This window comes from Saccoglossus kowalevskii, chromosome 3 (assembly GCF_978046115.1).
Source record: "Saccoglossus kowalevskii chromosome 3, keSacKowa6.1, whole genome shotgun sequence".
In the NCBI taxonomy this organism is placed as follows: domain Eukaryota; kingdom Metazoa; phylum Hemichordata; class Enteropneusta; family Harrimaniidae; genus Saccoglossus; species Saccoglossus kowalevskii.
Genome location: NC_140643.1, coordinates 45,942,747 through 45,958,498, shown reverse-complemented (window position 1 = coordinate 45,958,498; position 15,752 = coordinate 45,942,747). Strand labels below are relative to the sequence as shown.

Genomic DNA, 15,752 nt, shown 5'->3' with positions numbered 1-15,752 from the left:
TTTCATCTTCTGTCGCCTAAACTGCGCATGCGCTCATTTTTGCAATACAAAACTAAATCCTACCTGATGGTCAGGGACTCCCACGCACGCAACCCATGAAAAAGAAACTCATATCGTAATATTTATTTGTTTTTTTTGCATATGATTCACGGTGTATTACTCACATTTAATAACAATTATTATATTCTAAGTGTATTTACAAATGATAAAGGCGAAAAAAACGTCATTTTTAATGTATAATATGTGACTTCATTCTATAAACTGGACCACTCAGAGTTACCTCCCACCACCCTCACTAGACACTCAGAGTTACCTCCCACCACCCTCACTAGACACTCAGAGTTACCTCACATCACCCTCACTAGACACTCAGAGTTACCAACCACCACCCTCACTAGACACTCCGAGTTACCTCACATCACTCTAACTAGACACTCAGAGTTACCTCACATCACCCTCACTAGACACTCAGAGTTACCTCACATCACCCTAACTAGACACTCAGAGTTACCCCACATCACCCTAACTAGACACTCAGAGTTACCTCACATCACCCTAACTAGACACTCAGAGTTACCCCACATCACCCTCACTAGACACTCAGAGTTACCTCACATCACCCTAACTAGACACTCAGAGTTACCTCACATCACCCTCACTAGACACTCAGAGTTACCTCACATCACCCTAACTAGACACTCAGAGTTACCTCACATCACCCTCACCAGACACTCAGAGTTACCTCACACCACCCACACTAGACACTCAGAGTTACCTCACATCACCCTCACTAGATACTCAGAGTTACCTCACATCACCCTCACTAGACACTCAGAGTTACCTCACATCACCCTAACTAGACACTCAGAGTTACCTCACATCACCCTAACTAGACACTCAGAGTTACCTCACATCACCCTCACTAGACACTCAGAGTTACCTCACATCACCCTCACTAGACACTCAGAGTTACCTCACATCACCCTCACTTGACACTCAGAGTTACCTCACATCACCCTAACTAGACACTCAGGGTTACCTCACATCACCCTCACTAGACACTCAGAGTTACCTCACATCACCCTAACTAGACACTCAGAGTTACCTCACATCACCCTCACTAGACACTCAGAGTTACCTCACATCACCCTAACTAGACACTCAGAGTTACCTCACATCACCCTCACTAGACACTCAGAGTTACCTCACATCACCCTAACTAGACACTCAGAGTTACCTCACATCACCCTCACTAGACACTCAGAGTTACCTCACATCACCCTAACTAGACACTCAGAGTTACCTCACATCACCCTCACCAGACACTCAGAGTTACCTCACACCACCCACACTAGACACTCAGAGTTACCTCACATCACCCTCACTAGATACTCAGACTTACCTCACATCACCCTCACTAGACACTCAGAGTTACCTCACACCACCCACACTAGACACTCAGAGTTACCCCACATCACCCTAACTAGACACTCAGAGTTACCTCACATCACCCTAACTAGACACTCAGAGTTACCCCACATCACCCTCACTAGACACTCAGAGTTACCTCACATCACCCTAACTAGACACTCAGAGTTACCTCACATCACCCTCACTAGACACTCAGAGTTACCTCACATCACCCTAACTAGACACTCAGAGTTACCTCACATCACCCTCACCAGACACTCAGAGTTACCTCACACCACCCACACTAGACACTCAGAGTTACCTCACATCACCCTCACTAGATACTCAGAGTTACCTCACATCACCCTCACTGGACACTCAGAGTTACCTCACATCACCCTAACTAGACACTCAGAGTTACCTCACATCACCCTAACTAGACACTCAGAGTTACCTCACATCACCCTCACTAGACACTCAGAGTTACCTCACATCACCCTCACTAGACACTCAGAGTTACCTCACATCACCCTCACTTGACACTCAGAGTTACCTCACATCACCCTAACTAGACACTCAGGGTTACCTCACATCACCCTCACTAGACACTCAGAGTTACCTCACATCACCCTAACTAGACACTCAGAGTTACCTCACATCACCCTCACTAGACACTCAGAGTTACCTCACATCACCCTAACTAGACACTCAGAGTTACCTCACATCACCCTCACTAGACACTCAGAGTTACCTCGCATCACCCTAACTAGACACTCAGAGTTACCTCACATCACCCTCACTAGACACTCAGAGTTACCTCACATCACCCTCACCAGACACTCAGAGTTACCTCACACCACCCACACTAGACACTCAGAGTTACCTCACATCACCCTCACTAGATACTCAGACTTACCTCACATCACCCTCACAAGACACTCAGAGTTACCTCACACCACCCACACTAGACACTCAGAGTTACCCCACATCACCCTAACTAGACACTCAGAGTTACCTCACATCACCCTTACTAGACACTCAGAGTTACCTCACATCACCCTCACTAGACACTCAGAGTTACCTCACATCACCCTAACTAGACACTCAGAGTTACCCCACATTACCCTCACTAGACACTCAGAGTTACCTCACATCACCCTAACTAGACACTCAGAGTTACCTCACATCACCCTCACTAGACACTCAGAGTTACCTCACATCACCCTAACTAGACACTCAGAGTTACCTCACATCACCCTCACCAGACACTCAGAGTTACCTCACACCACCCACACTAGACACTCAGAGTTACCTCACATCACCCTCACTAGATACTCAGAGTTACCTCACATCACCCTCACTAGACACTCAGAGTTACCTCACATCACCCTCACTAGACACTCAGAGTTACCTCACATCACCCTCACTAGACACTCAGAGTTACCTCACATCACCCTCACTAGACACTCAGAGTTACCTCACATCACCCTCACTAGATACTCAGAGTTACCTTACATCACCCTCACTGGACACTCAGAGTTACCTCACATCACCCTCACTTGACACTCAGAGTTACCTCACATCACCCTAACTAGACACTCAGAGTTACCTCACATCACCCTCACTAGACACTCAGAGTTACCTCACATCACCCTAACTAGACACTCAGAGTTACCTCACATCACCCTCACTAGACACTCAGAGTTACCTCACATCACCCTAACTAGACACTCAGAGTTACCTCACATCACCCTCACTAGACACTCAGAGTTACCTCACATCACCCTCACTAGACACTCAGAGTTACCTCACATCACCCTCACTAGACACTCAGAGTTACCTCACATCACCCTCACTTGATACTCAGAGTTACCCCACATCACCCTCACTAGACACTCAGAGTTACCTCACATCACCCTAACTAGACACTCAGAGTTACCTCACATCACCCTCACTAGACACTCAGAGTTACCTCACATCACCCTAACTAGACACTCAGAGTTACCCCACATCACCCTCACTAGACACTCAGAGTTACCTCACATCACCCTAACTAGACACTCAGAGTTACCTCACATCACCCTCACTAGACACTCAGAGTTACCTCACATTACCCTAACTAGACACTCAGAGTTACCTCACATCACCCTCACCAGACACTCAGAGTTACCTCACATCACCCTCACTAGACACTCAGAGTTACCTCACATCACCCTCACTAGACACTCAGAGTTACCTCCCACCACCCTCACTAGACACTCAGAGTTACCTCACATCACCCTCACTAGACACTCAGAGTTACCTACCACCACCCTCACTAGACACTCCGAGTTACCTCACATCACTCTAACTAGACACTCAGAGTTACCTCACATCACCCTCACTAGACACTCAGAGTTACCTCACATCACCCTAACTAGACACTCAGAGTTACCCCACATCACCCTAACTAGACACTCAGAGTTACCTCACATCACCCTAACTAGACACTCAGAGTTACCCCACATCACCCTCACTAGACACTCAGAGTTACCTCACATCACCCTAACTAGACACTCAGAGTTACCTCACATCACCCTCACTAGACACTCAGAGTTACCTCACATCACCCTAACTAGACACTCAGAGTTACCTCACATCACCCTCACCAGACACTCAGAGTTACCTCACACCACCCACACTAGACACTCAGAGTTACCTCACATCACCCTCACTAGATACTCAGAGTTACCTCACATCACCCTCACTAGACACTCAGAGTTACCTCACATCACCCTAACTAGACACTCAGAGTTACCTCACATCACCCTAACTAGACACTCAGAGTTACCTCACATCACCCTCACTAGACACTCAGAGTTACCTCACATCACCCTCACTAGACACTCAGAGTTACCTCACATCACCCTCACTTGACACTCAGAGTTACCTCACATCACCCTAACTAGACACTCAGGGTTACCTCACATCACCCTCACTAGACACTCAGAGTTACCTCACATCACCCTAACTAGACACTCAGAGTTACCTCACATCACCCTCACTAGACACTCAGAGTTACCTCACATCACACTAACTAGACACTCAGAGTTACCTCACATCACCCTAACTAGACACTCAGAGTTACCTCACATCACCCTCACTAGACACTCAGAGTTACCTCACATCACCCTAACTAGACACTCAGAGTTACCTCACATCACCCTCACCAGACACTCAGAGTTACCTCACACCACCCACACTAGACACTCAGAGTTACCTCACATCACCCTCACTAGATACTCAGACTTACCTCACATCACCCTCACTAGACACTCAGAGTTACCTCACACCACCCACACTAGACACTCAGAGTTACCTCACATCACCCTCACTAGACACTCAGAGTTACCCCACATCACCCTAACTAGACACTCAGAGTTACCTCACATCACCCTAACTAGACACTCAGAGTTACCTCACATCACCCTCACTAGACACTCAGAGTTACCTCACATCACCCTAACTAGACACTCAGAGTTACCTCACATCACCCTCACCAGACACTCAGAGTTACCTCACACCACCCACACTAGACACTCAGAGTTACCTCACATCACCCTCACTAGATACTCAGAGTTACCTCACATCACCCTCACTAGACACTCAGAGTTACCTCACATCACCATAACTAGACACTCAGAGTTACCTCACATCACCCTAACTAGACACTCAGAGTTACCTCACATCACCCTCACTAGACACTCAGAGTTACCTCACATCACCCTCACTAGACACTCAGAGTTACCTCACATCACCCTCACTTGACACTCAGAGTTACCTCACATCACCCTAACTAGACACTCAGGGTTACCTCACATCACCCTCACTAGACACTCAGAGTTACCTCACATCACCCTAACTAGACACTCAGAGTTACCTCACATCACCCTCACTAGACACTCAGAGTTACCTCACATCACCCTAACTAGACACTCAGAGTTACCTCACATCACCCTAACTAGACACTCAGAGTTACCTCACATCACCCTCACTAGACACTCAGAGTTACCTCACATCACCCTAACTAGACACTCAGAGTTACCTCACATCACCCTCACCAGACACTCAGAGTTACCTCACACCACCCACACTAGACACTCAGAGTTACCTCACATCACCCTCACTAGATACTCAGACTTACCTCACATCACCCTCACTAGACACTCAGAGTTACCTCACACCACCCACACTAGACACTCAGAGTTACCTCACATCACCCTCACTAGACACTCAGAGTTACCCCACATCACCCTAACTAGACACTCAGAGTTACCTCACATCACCCTAACTAGACACTCAGAGTTACCCCACATCACCCTCACTAGACACTCAGAGTTACCTCACATCACCCTAACTAGACACTCAGAGTTACCTCACATCACCCTCACTAGACACTCAGAGTTACCTCACATCACCCTAACTAGACACTCAGAGTTACCTCACATCACCCTCACTAGACACTCAGAGTTACCCCACACCACCCACACTAGACACTCAGAGTTACCTCACATCACCCTCACTAGATACTCAGAGTTACCTCACATCACCCTCACTAGACACTCAGAGTTACCTCACATCACCCTAACTAGACACTCAGAGTTACCTCACATCACCCTAACTAGACACTCAGAGTTACCTCACATCACCCTCACTAGACACTCAGAGTTACCTCACATCACCCTCACTAGACACTCAGAGTTACCTCACATCACCCTCACTTGACACTCAGAGTTACCTCACATCACCCTAACTAGACACTCAGGGTTACCTCACATCACCCTCACTAGACACTCAGAGTTACCTCACATCACCCTAACTAGACACTCAGAGTTACCTCACATCACCCTCACTAGACACTCAGAGTTACCTCACATCACCCTAACTAGACACTCAGAGTTACCTCACATCACCCTCACTAGACACTCAGAGTTACCTCACATCACCCTAACTAGACACTCAGAGTTACCTCACATCACCCTCACTAGACACTCAGAGTTACCTCACATCACCCTAACTAGACACTCAGAGTTACCTCACATCACCCTCACCAGACACTCAGAGTTACCTCACACCACCCACACTAGACACTCAGAGTTACCTCACATCACCCTCACTAGATACTCAGACTTACCTCACATCACCCTCACTAGACACTCAGAGTTACCTCACACCACCCACACTAGACACTCAGAGTTACCTCACATCACCCTCACTAGATACTCAGAGTTACCTCACATCACCCTCACTAGACACTCAGAGTTACCTCACATCACCCTAACTAGACACTCAGAGTTACCTCACATCACCCTCACTAGACACTCAGAGTTACCTCACACCACCCTCACTAGACACTCAGAGTTACCTCACATCACCCTCACTAGACACTCAGAGTTACCTCACATCACCCTCACTAGATACTCAGAGTTACCTTACATCACCCTCACTAGACACTCAGAGTTACCTCACATCACCCTAACTAGACACTCAGAGTTACCTCACATCACCCTCACTAGACACTCAGAGTTACCTCACATCACCCTCACTAGATACTCAGAGTTACCCCACATCACCCTCACTAGACACTCAGAGTTACCTCACATCACCCTTACTAGACACTCAGAGTTACCTCACATCACCCTCACTAGACACTCAGAGTTACCTCACATCACCCTAACTAGACACTCAGAGTTACCCCACATCACCCTCACTAGACACTCAGAGTTACCTCACATCACCCTAACTAGACACTCAGAGTTACCTCACATCACCCTCACTAGACACTCAGAGTTACCTCACATCACCCTAACTAGACACTCAGAGTTACCTCACATCACCCTCACCAGACACTCAGAGTTACCTCACACCACCCACACTAGACACTCAGAGTTACCTCACATCACCCTCACTAGATACTCAGAGTTACCTCACATCACCCTCACTAGACACTCAGAGTTACCTCACATCACCCTCACTAGACACTCAGAGTTACCTCACATCACCCTGACTAGACACTCAGAGTTACCTCCCACCACCCTCACTAGACACTCAGAGTTACCTCACATCACCCTCACTAGACACTCAGAGTTACCTACCACCACCCTCACTAGACACTCCGAGTTACCTCACATCACTCTAACTAGACACTCAGAGTTACCTCACATCACCCTCACTAGACACTCAGAGTTACCTCACATCACCCTAACTAGACACTCAGAGTTACCCCACATCACCCTAACTAGACACTCAGAGTTACCTCACATCACCCTAACTAGACACTCAGAGTTACCCCACATCACCCTCACTAGACACTCAGAGTTACCTCACATCACCCTAACTAGACACTCAGAGTTACCTCACATCACCCTCACTAGACACTCAGAGTTACCTCACATCACCCTAACTAGACACTCAGAGTTACCTCACATCACCCTCACCAGACACTCAGAGTTACCTCACACCACCCACACTAGACACTCAGAGTTACCTCACATCACCCTCACTAGATACTCAGAGTTACCTCACATCACCCTCACTAGACACTCAGAGTTACCTCACATCACCCTAACTAGACACTCAGAGTTACCTCACATCACCCTAACTAGACACTCAGAGTTACCTCACATCACCCTCACTAGACACTCAGAGTTACCTCACATCACCCTCACTAGACACTCAGAGTTACCTCACATCACCCTCACTTGACACTCAGAGTTACCTCACATCACCCTAACTAGACACTCAGGGTTACCTCACATCACCCTCACTAGACACTCAGAGTTACCTCACATCACCCTAACTAGACACTCAGAGTTACCTCACATCACCCTCACTAGACACTCAGAGTTACCTCACATCACCCTAACTAGACACTCAGAGTTACCTCACATCACCCTAACTAGACACTCAGAGTTACCTCACATCACCCTCACTAGACACTCAGAGTTACCTCACATCACCCTAACTAGACACTCAGAGTTACCTCACATCACCCTCACCAGACACTCAGAGTTACCTCACACCACCCACACTAGACACTCAGAGTTACCTCACATCACCCTCACTAGATACTCAGACTTACCTCACATCACCCTCACTAGACACTCAGAGTTACCTCACACCACCCACACTAGACACTCAGAGTTACCTCACATCACCCTCACTAGACACTCAGAGTTACCTCACATCACCCTCACTAGATACTCAGAGTTACCTTACATCACCCTCACTAGACACTCAGAGTTACCTCACATCACCCTAACTAGACACTCAGAGTTACCTCACATCACCCTCACTAGACACTCAGAGTTACCTCACATCACCCTCACTAGATACTCAGAGTTACCCCACATCACCCTCACTAGACACTCAGAGTTACCTCACATCACCCTTACTAGACACTCAGAGTTACCTCACATCACCCTCACTAGACACTCAGAGTTACCTCACATCACCCTAACTAGACACTCAGAGTTACCCCACATCACCCTCACTAGACACTCAGAGTTACCTCACATCACCCTAACTAGACACTCAGAGTTACCTCACATCACCCTCACTAGACACTCAGAGTTACCTCACATCACCCTAACTAGACACTCAGAGTTACCTCACATCACCCTCACCAGACACTCAGAGTTACCTCACATCACCCTCACTAGATACTCAGAGTTACCTCACATCACCCTCACTAGACACTCAGAGTTACCTCACATCACCCTCACTAGACACTCAGAGTTACCTCACATCACCCTGACTAGACACTCAGAGTTACCTCCCACCACCCTCACTAGACACTCAGAGTTACCTCACATCACCCTCACTAGACACTCAGAGTTACCTACCACCACCCTCACTAGACACTCCGAGTTACCTCACATCACTCTAACTAGACACTCAGAGTTACCTCACACCACCCACACTAGACACTCAGAGTTACCTCACATCACCCTCACTAGATACTCAGAGTTACCTCACATCACCCTCACTAGACACTCAGAGTTACCTCACATCACCCTAACTAGACACTCAGAGTTACCTCACATCACCCTAACTAGACACTCAGAGTTACCCCACATCACCCTAACTAGACACTCAGAGTTACCTCACATCACCCTAACTAGACACTCAGAGTTACCCCACATCACCCTCACTAGACACTCAGAGTTACCTCACATCACCCTAACTAGACACTCAGAGTTACCTCACATCACCCTCACTAGACACTCAGAGTTACCTCACATCACCCTAACTAGACACTCAGAGTTACCTCACATCACCCTCACCAGACACTCAGAGTTACCTCACACCACCCACACTAGACACTCAGAGTTACCTCACATCACCCTCACTAGATACTCAGAGTTACCTCACATCACCCTCACTAGACACTCAGAGTTACCTCACATCACCCTAACTAGACACTCAGAGTTACCTCACATCACCCTCACTAGACACTCAGAGTTACCTCACATCACCCTCACTAGATACTCAGACTTACCTCACATCACCCTCACTAGACACTCAGAGTTACCTCACACCACCCACACTAGACACTCAGAGTTACCTCACATCACCCTCACTAGACACTCAGAGTTACCCCACATCACCCTAACTAGACACTCAGAGTTACCTCACATCACCCTAACTAGACACTCAGAGTTACCTCACATCACCCTCACTAGACACTCAGAGTTACCTCACATCACCCTAACTAGACACTCAGAGTTACCTCACATCACCCTCACCAGACACTCAGAGTTACCTCACACCACCCACACTAGACACTCAGAGTTACCTCACATCACCCTCACTAGATACTCAGAGTTACCTCACATCACCCTCACTAGACACTCAGAGTTACCTCACATCACCCTAACTAGACACTCAGAGTTACCTCACATCACCCTAACTAGACACTCAGAGTTACCTCACATCACCCTCACTAGACACTCAGAGTTACCTCACATCACCCTCACTAGACACTCAGAGTTACCTCACATCACCCTCACTTGACACTCAGAGTTACCTCACATCACCCTAACTAGACACTCAGGGTTACCTCACATCACCCTCACTAGACACTCAGAGTTACCTCACATCACCCTAACTAGACACTCAGAGTTACCTCACATCACCCTCACTAGACACTCAGAGTTACCTCACATCACCCTAACTAGACACTCAGAGTTACCTCACATCACCCTAACTAGACACTCAGAGTTACCTCACATCACCCTCACTAGACACTCAGAGTTACCTCACATCACCCTAACTAGACACTCAGAGTTACCTCACATCACCCTCACCAGACACTCAGAGTTACCTCACACCACCCACACTAGACACTCAGAGTTACCTCACATCACCCTCACTAGATACTCAGACTTACCTCACATCACCCTCACTAGACACTCAGAGTTACCTCACACCACCCACACTAGACACTCAGAGTTACCTCACATCACCCTCACTAGACACTCAGAGTTACCCCACATCACCCTAACTAGACACTCAGAGTTACCTCACATCACCCTAACTAGACACTCAGAGTTACCCCACATCACCCTCACTAGACACTCAGAGTTACCTCACATCACCCTAACTAGACACTCAGAGTTACCTCACATCACCCTCACTAGACACTCAGAGTTACCTCACATCACCCTAACTAGACACTCAGAGTTACCTCACATCACCCTCACTAGACACTCAGAGTTACCTCACATCACCCTAACTAGACACTCAGAGTTACCTCACATCACCCTCACCAGACACTCAGAGTTACCTCACACCACCCACACTAGACACTCAGAGTTATCTCACATCACCCTCACTAGATACTCAGACTTACCTCACATCACCCTCACTAGACACTCAGAGTTACCTCACACCACCCACACTAGACACTCAGAGTTACCTCACATCACCCTCACTAGATACTCAGAGTTACCTCACATCACCCTCACTAGACACTCAGAGTTACCTCACATCACCCTAACTAGACACTCAGAGTTACCTCACATCACCCTCACTAGACACTCAGAGTTACCTCACACCACCCTCACTAGACACTCAGAGTTACCTCACATCACCCTCACTAGACACTCAGAGTTACCTCACATCACCCTCACTAGATACTCAGAGTTACCTTACATCACCCTCACTAGACACTCAGAGTTACCTCACATCACCCTAACTAGACACTCAGAGTTACCTCACATCACCCTCACTAGACACTCAGAGTTACCTCACATCACCCTCACTAGATACTCAGAGTTACCCCACATCACCCTCACTAGACACTCAGAGTTACCTCACATCACCCTTACTAGACACTCAGAGTTACCTCACATCACCCTCACTAGACACTCAGAGTTACCTCACATCACCCTAACTAGACACTCAGGGTTACCTCACATCACCCTCACTAGACACTCAGAGTTACCTCACATCACCCTAACTAGACACTCAGAGTTACCTCACATCACCCTCACTAGACACTCAGAGTTACCTCACATCACCCTAACTAGACACTCAGAGTTACCTCACATCACCCTCACTAGACACTCAGAGTTACCTCACATCACCCTAACTAGACACTCAGAGTTACCTCACATCACCCTCACTAGACACTCAGAGTTACCTCACATCACCCTAACTAGACACTCAGAGTTACCTCACATCACCCTCACCAGACACTCAGAGTTACCTCACACCACCCACACTAGACACTCAGAGTTACCTCACATCACCCTCACTAGATACTCAGACTTACCTCACATCACCCTCACTAGACACTCAGAGTTACCTCACACCACCCACACTAGACACTCAGAGTTACCTCACATCACCCTCACTAGATACTCAGAGTTACCTCACATCACCCTCACTAGACACTCAGAGTTACCTCACATCACCCTAACTAGACACTCAGAGTTACCTCACATCACCCTCACTAGACACTCAGAGTTACCTCACACCACCCTCACTAGACACTCAGAGTTACCTCACATCACCCTCACTAGACACTCAGAGTTACCTCACATCACCCTCACTAGATACTCAGAGTTACCTTACATCACCCTCACTAGACACTCAGAGTTACCTCACATCACCCTAACTAGACACTCAGAGTTACCTCACATCACCCTCACTAGACACTCAGAGTTACCTCACATCACCCTCACTAGATACTCAGAGTTACCCCACATCACCCTCACTAGACACTCAGAGTTACCTCACATCACCCTTACTAGACACTCAGAGTTACCTCACATCACCCTCACTAGACACTCAGAGTTACCTCACATCACCCTAACTAGACACTCAGAGTTACCCCACATCACCCTCACTAGACACTCAGAGTTACCTCACATCACCCTAACTAGACACTCAGAGTTACCTCACATCACCCTCACTAGACACTCAGAGTTACCTCACATCACCCTAACTAGACACTCAGAGTTACCTCACATCACCCTCACCAGACACTCAGAGTTACCTCACACCACCCACACTAGACACTCAGAGTTACCTCACATCACCCTCACTAGATACTCAGAGTTACCTCACATCACCCTCACTAGACACTCAGAGTTACCTCACATCACCCTCACTAGACACTCAGAGTTACCTCACATCACCCTGACTAGACACTCAGAGTTACCTCCCACCACCCTCACTAGACACTCAGAGTTACCTCACATCACCCTCACTAGACACTCAGAGTTACCTACCACCACCCTCACTAGACACTCCGAGTTACCTCACATCACTCTAACTAGACACTCAGAGTTACCTCACATCACCCTCACTAGACACTCAGAGTTACCTCACATCACCCTAACTAGACACTCAGAGTTACCCCACATCACCCTAACTAGACACTCAGAGTTACCTCACATCACCCTAACTAGACACTCAGAGTTACCCCACATCACCCTCACTAGACACTCAGAGTTACCTCACATCACCCTAACTAGACACTCAGAGTTACCTCACATCACCCTCACTAGACACTCAGAGTTACCTCACATCACCCTAACTAGACACTCAGAGTTACCTCACATCACCCTCACCAGACACTCAGAGTTACCTCACACCACCCACACTAGACACTCAGAGTTACCTCACATCACCCTCACTAGATACTCAGAGTTACCTCACATCACCCTCACTAGACACTCAGAGTTACCTCACATCACCCTAACTAGACACTCAGAGTTACCTCACATCACCCTAACTAGACACTCAGAGTTACCTCACATCACCCTCACTAGACACTCAGAGTTACCTCACATCACCCTCACTAGACACTCAGAGTTACCTCACATCACCCTCACTTGACACTCAGAGTTACCTCACATCACCCTAACTAGACACTCAGGGTTACCTCACATCACCCTCACTAGACACTCAGAGTTACCTCACATCACCCTAACTAGACACTCAGAGTTACCTCACATCACCCTCACTAGACACTCAGAGTTACCTCACATCACCCTAACTAGACACTCAGAGTTACCTCACATCACCCTCACTAGACACTCAGAGTTACCTCACATCACCCTAACTAGACACTCAGAGTTACCTCACATCACCCTCACCAGACACTCAGAGTTACCTCACACCACCCACACTAGACACTCAGAGTTACCTCACATCACCCTCACTAGATACTCAGACTTACCTCACATCACCCTCACTAGACACTCAGAGTTACCTCACACCACCCACACTAGACACTCAGAGTTACCTCACATCACCCTCACTAGACACTCAGAGTTACCCCACATCACCCTAACTAGACACTCAGAGTTACCTCACATCACCCTAACTAGACACTCAGAGTTACCTCACATCACCCTCACTAGACACTCAGAGTTACCTCACATCACCCTAACTAGACACTCAGAGTTACCTCACATCACCCTCACCAGACACTCAGAGTTACCTCACACCACCCACACTAGACACTCAGAGTTACCTCACATCACCCTCACTAGATACTCAGAGTTACCTCACATCACCCTCACTAGACACTCAGAGTTACCTCACATCACCCTAACTAGACACTCAGAGTTACCTCACATCACCCTAACTAGACACTCAGAGTTACCTCACATCACCCTCACTAGACACTCAGAGTTACCTCACATCACCCTCACTAGACACTCAGAGTTACCTCACATCACCCTCACTTGACACTCAGAGTTACCTCACATCACCCTAACTAGACACTCAGGGGTTACCTCACATCACCCTCACTAGACACTCAGAGTTACCTCACATCACCCTAACTAGACACTCAGAGTTACCTCACATCACCCTCACTAGACACTCAGAGTTACCTCACATCACCCTAACTAGACACTCAGAGTTACCTCACATCACCCTAACTAGACACTCAGAGTTACCTCACATCACCCTCACTAGACACGCAGAGTTACCTCACATCACCCTAACTAGACACTCAGAGTTACCTCACATCACCCTCACCAGACACTCAGAGTTACCTCACACCACCCACACTAGACACTCAGAGTTTACCTCACATCACCCTCACTAGATACTCAGACTTACCTCACATCACCCTCACTAGACACTCAGAGTTACCTCACACCACCCTCACTAGACACTCAGAGTTACCTCACATCACCCTCACTAGACACTCAGAGTTACCCCACATCACCCTAACTAGACACTCAGAGTTACCTCACATCACCCTAACTAGACACTCAGAGTTACCCCACATCACCCTCACTAGACACTCAGAGTTACCTCACATCACCCTAACTAGACACTCAGAGTTACCTCACATCACCCTCACTAGACACTCAGAGTTACCTCACATCACCCTAACTAGACACTCAGAGTTACCTCACATCACCCTCACTAGACACTCAGAGTTACCCCACACCACCCACACTAGACACTCAGAGTTACCTCACATCACCCTCACTAGATACTCAGAGTTTACCTCACATCACCCTCACTAGACACTCAGAGTTACCTCACATCACCCTAACTAGACACTCAGAGTTACCTCACATCACCCTAACTAGACACTCAGAGTTACCTCACATCACCTCACTAGACACTCAGAGTTACCTCACATCACCCTCACTAGACACTCAGAGTTACCTCACATCACCCTCACTTGACACTCAGAGTTACCTCACATCACCCTAACTAGACACTCAGGGTTACCTCACATCACCCTCACTAGACACTCAGAGTTACCTCACATCACCCTCACTAGACACTCAGAGTTACCTCACACCACCCACACTAGACACTCA

At 47.7% G+C, this 15,752-nt stretch overlaps 1 protein-coding gene across 1 annotated transcript in view; it reads left to right on the top strand.

Annotated features, from left to right (window-relative positions):
• LOC100375519 (inter-alpha-trypsin inhibitor heavy chain H3-like) overlaps positions 1–15,752 on the top strand; it is a 108,345-nt gene that overhangs the window by 13,978 nt on the left and 78,615 nt on the right. The window lies entirely within an intron of this gene.